Here is a 12,342-nt window from a genome sequence, read left to right on the forward strand (position 1 = left end):
CTGTATTCTGAGAAGAAAACTTCAGGGTGTCCAGCCATGATTTATATGTTTTGGTGATTATATTAAATTATGGCAGTAATATATTTACAGCTATGCTACAAATTCAACCTGCTTGTTTAACTCTCAAACATTTAAATTTTTTGAAGCTATTCACAACGGCACAGGAACCAAGGACCATTAATTTTACGTGTGTGTGTGTGCGCGCGCGTGTGTGGTAGGGAAAGGGTCATCTTTTTGCCAAAGTAAAGAACGTTTCTGTTCATTAGAAAAAAGGTATAACTTCTTAAAGAGTAAGCTGATCTCAAGGTTGACACTTAGTGTACCATTTTCTGTAAAGCTGATTTCCCCTCTTTAAAAAAATTGCAATAAAATTATTATTGTAAAATGATCAATAATCTAGCTCTTCTTTTTTTTTTTATTAAGATTTTATTTATTTATTCATGAGAGACACAGGCAGAGACATAGGCAGAGGGAGAAGCAGGCTCCCCTTGGGGACCCTGATGAGGGACTCGATCCCAGGACCCCAGGATCACAACCTGAGCCAAAGACGGATGCTCAACCACTGAGCCACCCAGGTGCCCCAATAATCTAGCTCTTCTTGATTATTTTTCTGCTTTTTGTTTATTGTATACATTGAGTCTGTTCTGTGATGATTAACAATTTCTAGACCATTTCTGAAAAGTACATCTTCAACTCTTGGTCATAACCACTTCGAGGGCTCTAAGGAGTAGAGTGTTTATGACTTTGAGCTCACTTAGCACCCAGTCCCTATTACAGTTTGTCACTGCCTTTTTGTCATAGAAAATTGTCAAAATAATTTATTTTCTCAGAAGAACCAGCTCCTACCTGGTATTCTAGCCACTAGCTAATTCAATAGTTTAACTAAAATGTGCAACAGCTTTTAAAAAGGCTCTCATAATATCTGTATTTGTGTAAAATGTTTAAAATCTATCCAAACATGAAATTAGTTTGTTACATATATTTCAGTAATAAAATACTGAAGCAGTGTGAATGCTGAGGCATGAAATGGCTTTAAGTTGTACGGTTTGGGTTTTTAAACAAACAAACAAAAAAGTGTTAAATTGTGCTCCTTTTAGACACTGCTCAACTATCAGTCTTCCAGTACACCTTTCTTTTCAGTTGCATTCCTCTCTGAGCTCCTGAAGCACTCTGTGGTTATATCTGTCATCAGCATATTTTGCAATTGACTGTTATCTTGTGTCTTTACCCAACTTGATTGATTTCCTGAGGCTAGGAACTGTTTTACTCATCTTAAATCCCCAGCTTTTGGCTCCACACAGAACTCATGCTTAGATTGTTGAACTGAACTAAATAAAACTAATGAAAAAATGTCAAGGAACTTAACCCAAATTGCCAGCGATAGTTCTATGCTGCCATTTCAATGACTGGAAGATAAGGAAGGTATCACCCCATAAGATAGTAACTACCTCACCTACCTCCTGTGTCTCTACTTCTGGAAAGAGCCCTACCCCAAAAAGAGAATTAAACAAATCCTCCTCAAACCTCTGATGGTTCTAGATTCATTCTTGTCTCTTCGTGACTAAATTGGGTGCTGCTGGAGGTCATGAATTTTGTTGATCAAATTTACTCATGGGTGGTTAAAACCCAGCAAATGGAAAGTGCTAGATAAAGCTTTCTAATGGAAGGAATGAGGAGAAGAATGAGTATTGCCCAGAGGTCTTCAGAGTGTTTGAAGAATTACTGGTTTTTCTACTCATGGAATTTTAGGCTTGGTTGGTTAAAAAAAAAAAAAAAAAAAAAAAAAACAAGATTACTTTATCTTATGTCATTATGATAATCACATATCTTAGATATAATATACTGGAATTCTGGCAATACTTAGTGACAAATCATCATAAACATCAGACTTGTAGGTTATATAATGGCATAATACTTAAATGAGTTGTCAGACAAAAATCCTTTATATTTTTTTCTTTTACAAAAAACACAAGTGTTCCACATTTGTGGAACTTCTCCATGTGAAGAGAAGTCTGTTAGTACATATTTAAGAGGTTCTTACCTAGCAGATATATTGAAAAAATAAGCAAAACTTGTCTTTTTGAAGTAAAGGTAACATTTTAATGAGTGAGAAAGTAACTGCAATCAGCAGAGAGAAAAAGTGCATTATGAACAAAGCATTTTTGAAATACTGTTTGGAAATATTTCCATTATTGTGTCATCACTGAAATAGATATAAGTGTATCTTTCATTTTTAAAAATTTCCTTTAAAAAACCCATTTCTGCATACACATTTAAACTTAAATACAAGATCTTTTTTAGCTTGCTTTAAAATCGTTGAGATAGTTATAGTAGGTTTTAGACCAAATTTAAAAAAAAATGTAACACTTTCTAAGACGTCAAGGCAGATGGAAGTATACTAGAAGAATTTCAAGGAAAACTTTTGCATAATTGAGATGGGATTTAAAAATGTGTGTCATGATTTAGTAAGTGTGGCCAATGATGTACTTCTTCCCTGTATGTAGAATAATGAAATGTTCCTCAACTAGGGGCAGTCATTAAAACCAAGTATGGAAGTAAACCAACTTAGATCTGCTCTTTCAGATGGTTATATCATTAAATATTTAACCAATATTTTAAAAAACAAAACCGGGATGCTTGGGTGGCTCAGTGGTTGAGCATCTGCTTGATCCCCAGGTTCCTGGGATCAAGTCCCCCCATCGGGCTCCCTGCAGGGATCCTGCTTCTTCCTTTCCCTATGTCTCTTCATATGTCTCTGCTTTACTCTCTGTGACTCTCATGAATAAATAAATAAAATCTGTTTAAAAATAAATAAAAAAACAAAGATTGAATCACACAAATCCCTCAAAAATAGTATTTTATCTTTACCTCATCCTACTTTAAGTTCTTTTTTTACAGTATGCATTTTAGTGCAGTAATATTTGTATTACTTACAGTGATACCTGTATTACATAAACACATTAATATATTTAATATATTTAATTATGCATTTATCCATACACACTTGGAGATGGAATGTCCAGTTTTCGCACTGAGAGGGATGTGCCATAAAAAAATTTGGAGCATTGTTCTAGCAAGCCCTCCTTTACCTCCCTACACCCATGGTAGTAACAGGCCCCATCCAGATTTGTCAGTCACCATTCTACTTGTCTGCTCTCTCTTTGACTCCTTGGAAGGGACCTTCTAATGAGATAGTATTAAGCACCTGATACAGTGTTGCAGAGGGCCTATAGAAATGTATGGGACAGTTATGGTCCTTGTTCTCCAGAAGCTTTGAGAATAGCAGGAAAGACAAATGCTGAACAAGGACATTGCATGAACTTTCATTTAATTGTAGCTGTAAATAAGTGTTGAAAGGAAACCTACGTGGGATAGTGAGACCTAATCATATGAAAGATCTTCAGGCCAGGCCGCAGGAACTGAGAAGAATAGTGTGGTTGAAGGAAAATGAGATGCCATTGAAAGTGATGGTGCAGATTTAAAAAAAAAAAAATCCCGGGTTCTTAGTAGTGAGCCAGGTTAAGCTTACTAGGTAGAAGCTCAAAAATACCTTGTGAATAAACAGATAAAACTATTTCAGAACAAACGTCAAATTGATGGATCACAGTCTTATTTGATCCACACAATGGTTTTGAGTTTTGAAATTTAAAAAAAAATCCTTTCTCCAGGTTGCCACAAGTAACTCTAATTCATACTGTTTTAGACTGGTATCCTTACCCATTTGTGTTATGTATCTAGATGCTGAATACATTTGCCTTTGCTGCTCTGTGTAGAGGATAAAGGTTATGCCATACTCTACAGTGAGCTATTGACTAATATGAGATTGAGTTCTAGAGATTAATGTACAGTGTTATGTCTTAAAGACTATATGGATATTTTATCGTCTTTAGTATAATACTGAAATCTGGTTCACCATTATTGGTAAAGTTCACAATACATAAATTGCTAGGATAATAATTTGAAAATTTCTAGCAGGTAAATTGATAATTTATCATGCATCCATTCATCAATTTAAGACCCATATGATGGAAATTGGCTGTTTTCTTTCTTTCTTTCTTTTTCTTTCTTTCTTTCTTTCTTTCTTTCTTTCTTTCTTTCTTTCTTTCTTTCTTTCTTTCTTCTTTTCTCTTATTTTAAAAGAGAAGTGACAAAAATTTTTTTAAGATTATTTGACATAGAACACGAGCATGCACACACACAAGCATACACACAAGCAGGAGCATGTACACACACAAGCAGGCACAAGCAGAAGGTGAGGGAGAAGCAGAAGCAGATTCCCTGCCAAGCAGAGAGCCCAATGTGGGGCTCCATCCCAGGACCGTGGGATCACAACCTGAGCAGAAGGCAGATGCCTAACTGACTGAGCCACCCAGATGCCCCTTAAGTTCTCTTTTTATCTTTGATCTTCTTTCCTACCACTTACTGAACTTTGGAATGACTAATACTCTATTTTTTCTTTGCAGTTTTCTTTATTTCTGTAATATATTCCTGAGATTCATCCAAAAGGAAACTACATGTATTAGTGCTATTATCTAGGATAAAAGGGAAGAAATAAGTAGAATGGGTGATTTGCAGACAGGACAGTGCTGGTTATATTTAGTTTATCTTTTCATATTCTGAGTTTGTCCTTTAAGAATATAAGGCCCAACACAAAAGGCTAAGCAGCTGCTGTTACACCAGCAAGCTGTGCATTATTAGGGTCTTGAGGAAAGAAAGACAAATAATTAAATGAAAGCTGGATGAGGCAGCTGATCAAAAAGAGAGAGAGAAACAAAAGTCTTCCCTCTTTTCTCCCAAGTTAGTAGCAAGTAATTGGCTGTACTTTACCCTTTATCTGACCTGCCAAGGGCAAAGCCTAAGTTTTATTTTCTTAAAGCCTCAAAGGACTCTTTTCTGGACGCTACATGGCTATTTCAAAGTTGGAAAAAATAATAGGTTCCTGTGGAAATTTATGAAAAGAAAACATTTTTCTTGATTTCCTTCTCAAAACTGGTGATTGATAGAGGGAACATGGTTTGGGAACATATTTTGAAAGCAAAGTGGCAAGAAATGAAGCTAGAAAGGTAAGCAGGGGACAGAGACTTAAGGCCTGTGTGGAGTTTGGATTCATTCTGAGTGCAGTAAGCAGCCACTGAGGATCTCAGCTGGCAAGTGATGAACAGCTCTGCAAGCAGCAGCAAAGTTTGCAAATCTGCCACAGATTTCCTCACCATACAGCTTGAAATAAGGTGCTTTCCCTCCCACTGCTGCCTAACAAAACCTCACTAAACCCTTCAAGATAAAGTTTAGTCTTCTCTTCTCCAGTGAAGGAGGTAGCTTTCAGATAAATGGAAATGAGAGCATAAAGCTGAAAGAGAGAGGTTGCTGTTGGAAATAGATGGTTTAGAATCTTCTGCATAGTGGAAGAGTTGCAGCCTTCAAGTGAGTCAGTTTCCCAGAGTAGATACTGAAGAAAGAAGAATGCAAAGGAATAGTATAGGCAGTAGAGAGTCTGTGATAGGGAATTCATAAGCATGAACAGATAGATTGGCCATAGGCTGGCTGAGGTTGGGTATCATAAATTCATGGTGGAAAATGTTTTAGTCGCAATAATTTTTTATTGTGGTAAAATATAACATAAAATTGACTATTTTTGCTGTTTTTAAGTATGTAATTGTGTGGCATTAATATAGTCATCCTGTTCTACCACCGTCCCCACCAGCCGTCTCTAGAACTTTTTCATCTTCCACAACTGAAATTTCATATCCATTAAAATAGTTGCAATGGTATTTTGTTCACACAAAATGGCAACCTCAGCAGAAGCCTGTGGGATATTGCTGTGGTGTGCACAGGCGAAAGGGCCACAGTGAAGGACAAGAAACTGCCAGAGAAGGCATTTGTAAAGAATGACTGTTGTGAGGTGGCTGAGGCAGAAGGACTGTGATAGGGATTGACCAGTGAAGAGAAACAGTTATCTAGTGTGTGTCCAGCATCTTATTAAGTGCAGTATTTATGTTGTTTGATGAAGAGCTATTATGAGAGCTGTTATGAGAGCTAATAAGAATAGATTCATTCAAGAGTTTAGGAAAGGAAGGAATCCAGGTGGTGGCAAGATGAGTGTAGATTTGAAATCTCAGAATTAACTTCTTGCTGAAGTGAATGTGATTTCCTAAAGGAAACACACAGCTCTTCCAGTGTAGGGTAGTCACTTGGCACTGATGAAGTGGAACCCAAGGAAGCTGTGCAAAAATAATAATCATAATTAAAGAAGAAACACTGTATTTAACAATTTGTTTCTCCTTTGAATATAGATCATGCCAATTACCTGGGATTAGTACAAAGACTAAATGAGATAAAAAGGGGATACCTGGGTCATGAGGCTGGTTGAGGGTCTGGCTCTTGGTTTCTGCTCAGGTCATGACCTCGGGATCATGACCTTGAGCCCCACTTGAACTCTGTGCTCAGCAGGGAGTCTGCTTGAGATTCTCTCTCCCTCTCCTTTCCCACTCATAATTGCGGGCCCACGTGTTCTCTCTCAAATAAACAAATCTTTTTAAAAAACCAAACTTGCCAGATGTGAAGGTGGACCATAATGGGGCAAAGGGGAAATGCCAAAAGAGAGACAGATCACCAATTTAAAGTGCATTTACTCCTGGGCTATATGTGTGAACATGTGAAATGAGTGGTGTGATGCAGGAAATCCATACAGGTAAAATCAAACAGCCTATAATTGGGGTATAGAGATCAATTCCATAATTTAGGTTGGAGAAAGTGTTTTTATTCTCTAGGGTTATGTATTTTTATTAGAGAAATGTTAAAAAGTCAGATGACATTTCAGGTACAATATTTCTTCTATATACCTAAAATACACAAGCTATCTCCATCTACATGTCATAAGAAAGATGTGTAGCTTTCTGTGGCTTTCCAAAGTGCAAGAGTAATGGAATTGAGTAAGAATCCAGAATGGACAGCAGTGTAAGTAATCTAGGATTATAGTATCATCTATGCATAAACTCTGGTCTGAGGGGTACTGTCTACTTTAATACTGCTCTGTGTGGTTGGGACTTTAACTGAGCATCTAACTGGAATTAATATAAAACATTTTTATTAAGTATTTTTAAAAGAATAAAGATTCAGGGATAGTAACTTGCTTTGGAGATCTGCATGAAAATAATTTGGTACAAAAATATTTAAGCGATAGCATTTACCTGGCATGTATTAAAAAATTTTAGATCTTCATTAAGGCTCACAGACATGCAAAATGGAAATTATGCATCAGTCGGTTGGCTTTTTAAATTAAAAGGTGTTTTTTTTGGGCAGCCCAGTGGCTCAGCAGTTTAGTGCCGCCTTCAGCCCAGGGTGTGATCCTGAAGACCCGGGATCGAGTCCTACATCAGGCTCCCTGCATGAAATCTGCTTCTCCATCTACCTGTGTCTCCACCTCTCTCTCTCTCTCTCTCTCTCTCTCTCATATCTCTCATGAGTGAATAAATAAAACCTTAAAAAAAAGGTGTTTTTAGGCCAACAAGGGGATCATTTTAATATCAAATTGTTTGATTTTATTAGATTGTTATCAGAAGACTAAAGAGTGCAAAATGGGTTAAGATTTAGATTAGTTGGGATCCCTGGGTGGCGCAGCGGTTTGGCGCCTGCCTTTGGCCCAGGGCGCGATCCTGGAGAACCGGGATCCCACGTCGGGCTCCCGGTGCATGGAGCCTGCTTCTCCCTCTGCCTATGTCTCTGCCTCTCTCTCTCTTTCTCTGTGACTATCATAAATAAATAAAATTTAAAAAAAAAGATTTAGATTAGTTTTGTTCTGTGAAAATGGAGATTGTCTCTCAGTTAAATAACATTGGAGAATGAATATAAGGATTTTACTCCTTAGTTAATAATTGAAAGTCACAGGTATTTATTTTTTTCCCCTATTCCTGTCCTATCTGAACAAAGTGGCATTCACTTGGTATAACTCTCTTGTTGAGAGTTTATTGCCAAAATGTTTATTAGTAAATAATAAAGCCACCTTTGCCATTAGTACATGGAACTCTTCAGTTATGACAGATGATGTGTTGGGTAGCCTTGAGTAAAAATGCTACGTCAGACAACTTAATCCACACCATTTTTTAAAACGTTGTAGATTAATGTTAATTTCAGGAAGCACAAGTTTCATGGTAAATTTTTGTGTTCCATCTCCATTAGAAATGGTAAGCTATTGGGGCGCCTGGGTGGCTGAGTCGGTTAAGTGTCTGCCTTCGCTGAGGTCATGATCCCCAGTTGAGATCCCTGCTCAGTGGGGAGTCTGCTTCTCCCTCTGCCTGCCATTCTCCCTGCTTATGTGTCTGCACACACTCTGTCAGATAAATAAATAAAATCTTGATAAAAGAATACCATGTGAATGTTGGGCAGAACTTTCTCTGTCCCTTATCAATTGTGAAGGTTAACCTCTCTCAAAGGAGGAAGGAGGAGATGCCTAAGAGCAGAGTGCCAGCCCATTAGGTCCTCAATGCACAGGCTATTTTGTGAATAGCTGTGAATTGTTGAGCATTGACTATAGGTATTTTCAGGGCTGATATCTGGGACAAATAATCTTACAAAATCAACAAAATTGCCATACATTTATTTGAAAGGTCCTTTTAAATATACTACCATAAATTTCAGTGTTCCCAAATAGACTCTATGTGGAGAACTAATTAGGTCACTTCTGAAGTTAAGATTCTTAAAAATCGGGATCCCTGGGTGGCGCAGCGGTTTAGTGCCTGCCTTTGGCCCAGGGCGCGATCCTGAAGACCTGGGATCGAATCCCACGTCGGGCTTCCAGTGCATGGAGCCTGCTTCTCCCTCTGCCTGTGTCTCTGCCCCTCTCTCTCCTCTCTCTCTCTCTCTCTCTGTGACTATCATAAATAAATAAAAATTTATTTAAAAAAAAAGATTTTTAAAAATCACAGGAAACATAAAATGAACCAGTGATTATCTTTACTATGATGAGAAAGGCAATGAACATACCAAAAATCATAGTTTTGGGTTTACACTAAGACAAACCATCCATTTCATGGCCATTTCATGGCCTGTTGCTTTTATTTGCTCCATAATGTTTTAAATTCAGGGATAATTTATTAACAACAAAATTCTCCCTCTGTAGGATATTCTGAGTTTTGACAATTGTATATGGTATATTGTATATGTATATATATATATATATCTATGATTCTATATGTCATTCTGGAAAAGGGAGCCCATAGGGACATAAATCTGAAGTAGGACGTAGTGTGGGGAGAGACTGATTCATTACAAAAGGACATAGTAAATAAAATTTTTTTAAAAGGTTATGATGGACTATTTGAAGGAGATTGAACTATTCTAGATCCTCATTGTGGTGGTGGTTACATGACTAAATGCGATTGTCATAAATGTCCAGTTAATTAACATACAGTCTAATATTAGACTATAGAGTTTAGTGAGTCCTCACTTACATATAACACCCAGTGCTCATCACAAGTGCTCTCCTTAATATCCATCACCCATTGAGCCCAGCCCCTACCCACCTCCCCCCACAGCAACCCTCAGTTTGTTCTCTATAATTAAATCTTGTGGTTTGGCTTCCTTTCCTCCCCCCCCCCGCCCTTCCCCCCCGACTTTTTTTATCCCCCTTCCCCTATGATCATCTGTTTTGTTTCTTAAATTCCACATATAAGTGCAATCATATGGTATTTGTCTTTCTCTGACTTATTTTGCTTAGCATAATACACACTCTAGCTCCATCCACATTGTTGCAAATGTCAAGATTTCATTCCTTTTGATGGCTGAGTAATATTCCACACACACATATATTTACACACACCATGTCTTTTGGGGGGCAATTCAGGGAGGGGCACAGGGAGAGAAAGAAAGCAGGCTCCATGCCCAGTGTAGAGCCCGAGGTGAGGCTGGATCTCATAACTCTGACATCATGACCTGAGCTGAAATCAAAGAATTGGACACTTAACCACGAGCCCCATACCACATCTTCTTTATCCATTCATCAGTTGTTGGATATTTGGGCTCCTTCCATAATTTGGCTATTGTTGATAACTCTGCTAATAAACATTGGGATGCATGTGCCCCTTTGAATCAGTATTTTTGTATCCTTTGGGTAAATACCTTGTAGTGCAATTGCTGGCTCATAGGGTAGTTCTGTTTTTGAAAGTTGACTTCTTTCTAATGTATATGTGAGTGTCCTTAGTTCATTCCTTCTTACTGCTCAGTGTTATGCCATTGCATGGATTTACCACAGTTTGCTTACCCATTTACTAATTCAAGGTTGATTGGATGTTTCCAGCTTTTGGTGACTATGAATAAAGCCCCTGTAAACATTCCTGTACAGGTTTTTGTGTGGATGTGAGTATTCATTTCACTTGGTTAAATACTTAGGAATATGATTGCTGAGTCATATGGAAGTGCATGTTTAACTTTGTAGAAACTTCCCTGGCTACTATTGGGTAGCTTAGAATTTAGTTACAAGTTTGTGGTAGATGCTGAACATAATCACAGATTACCACTTGTGGACAATGAGTGTCAATGTTAATAGTTATATTTTATTTTAATTATCACTTGCTGCAAATCATGTTTTGGTTTTCTGGCTTTCATCTATAAAAATTAAAAAGTAGGCTCCATTATATCTTAATTTATTGTACAAAAGTGAATTTAATTTCTTAAAGGTTGTCATTTTACTAGTGTTATTGGCCAAAATATTTAACCTCTTAAACCTCATTTTCTCTTCTACAAAATGGTAATTGCTATTTCCTACCTTACTTGTATTATTCCTTTAACAGAAAATTCTGTAAAATAGTGATAAATTAATACCTTACAGTGAGGATTTAATGAAATGCTACATGTAAAGTGCCTAACAGCACCTGGCACAAAGTAAATGTTAACTATAAAAAAAAGAAAAGGTATTTATTTGTTTGAAAACCAAACCTGAGTTTATAATTTAAACATTGCTATCAAAGCTCAGAAAGCACTGAAGTTGGGGCATTTTTATGACAGGAAAATGTTCTGTTTTTTACATTACTGAAATTTGCCAAGGTTAAGTGGTCTTGGAATCAAATATAGACAGTTTTCCTGCCACAGTGAAATTCAAACACTTGGGTGGAGTTTGCAAAGGAAATAAAAGACAATTTACATTTCTTCTTTCTTTGACTCCTTTTCTCCATGTTTCTTTCTTTTTTTTTTTTTTTAAAGATTTTGTTTATTCATGAGAGACACACAGAGAGAGAGGCAGGGACACAGGCAGAGGGAGAAACAGGCTCCATGAGGGAGCCCGATGTGGGGCTCGATCCCAAGACCCCAGGATCACGCCATGGGCCGAAGGCAGGCACTAAACCACTGAGCCACCCAGGGATCCCCTTCTCCATGTTTCTAATTATTCTTTTTAGATTTGTTGTAAAACCTATTCATGCCTAGTGTGTAAACAGATTTCTTTTATTAAGAATTAAGCTGATAACCCCCCTACTTCCTGATGAGCATGTGGAAGTTATTGTGAGTCTCAAGTGAATGAATACACAGCCCTGCACACTTCGACCTGAACATTGCCCTCCTCCCCTGAGATTGAGCAAGTCCTAAGCAGGTGCACATGAGCCAGAGCTTTAGGCCATCAATAAGTGAGTTAAGACTCCAAACCAGGCAAGGCTCTGCCCCAGTAGTTCTCCAAGTGTGGTCCCTGACATGTGGTCCCAGACCAGCAGTGTCAGTGTCACTTGGGAGCTTTATTTTTTTAATATGTGTTTTAAAGATTCATTTATTTATTTATGATAGACATAGAGAGAGAGAGAGAGAGGCAGAGACAAAGGAGGAGGGAGAAGCAGGCTCCATGCCAGGAGCCTGATGCAGGACTCAATCCCGGGACCCCAGGATCGTGCCCTGGGCCAAAGGCAGGTGCCAAACCGCTGAGCCACCCACGGATCCCCACTTGGGAGCTTTAGAAATGTAAAATCCGGAGCACGCCCACAGACTGATTGAATTCAACTCTGGAGATGGGATTAGGCAATGTATGCTTTGAAATGCCATCCAGGTGATATGATGCAACTGGAGTGTGTCAACCATTGCATGTGGACACCCCGAAGAGGGGATTGGAGAGGTTATTTCCAACCATGAGAGTGATGTCTGTATAGCCTGTTACTTCATTGTGATTTTATAAGTATTTTAATTGACATTTTCTAATATTTCAGGGCATCAGGAATTTTTAGAGTACTTATTGAATGATACAGACTTATAAAGGTATATAAAAATGAGAAATATTATACCAGTTAAAAAGTGTTCTGAAATAACATATAAAGCTTGGTTTCCTTAGGAAATCTATGGGTGGTGTTTATTGAATGAACTGTGCTAAAA

The 12,342-nt window shown here is 37.8% G+C and overlaps 1 protein-coding gene across 5 annotated transcripts in view; it reads left to right on the forward strand.

Moving 5' to 3' along the window:
• FGD4 (FYVE, RhoGEF and PH domain containing 4) overlaps positions 1-12,342 on the forward strand; it is a 208,047-nt gene that overhangs the window by 96,606 nt on the left and 99,099 nt on the right. The window lies entirely within an intron of this gene.

Source organism: Nyctereutes procyonoides, unplaced genomic scaffold (genome assembly GCF_905146905.1).
Source record: "Nyctereutes procyonoides isolate TBG_1078 unplaced genomic scaffold, NYPRO_anot_genome, whole genome shotgun sequence".
Taxonomy (NCBI): domain Eukaryota; kingdom Metazoa; phylum Chordata; class Mammalia; order Carnivora; family Canidae; genus Nyctereutes; species Nyctereutes procyonoides.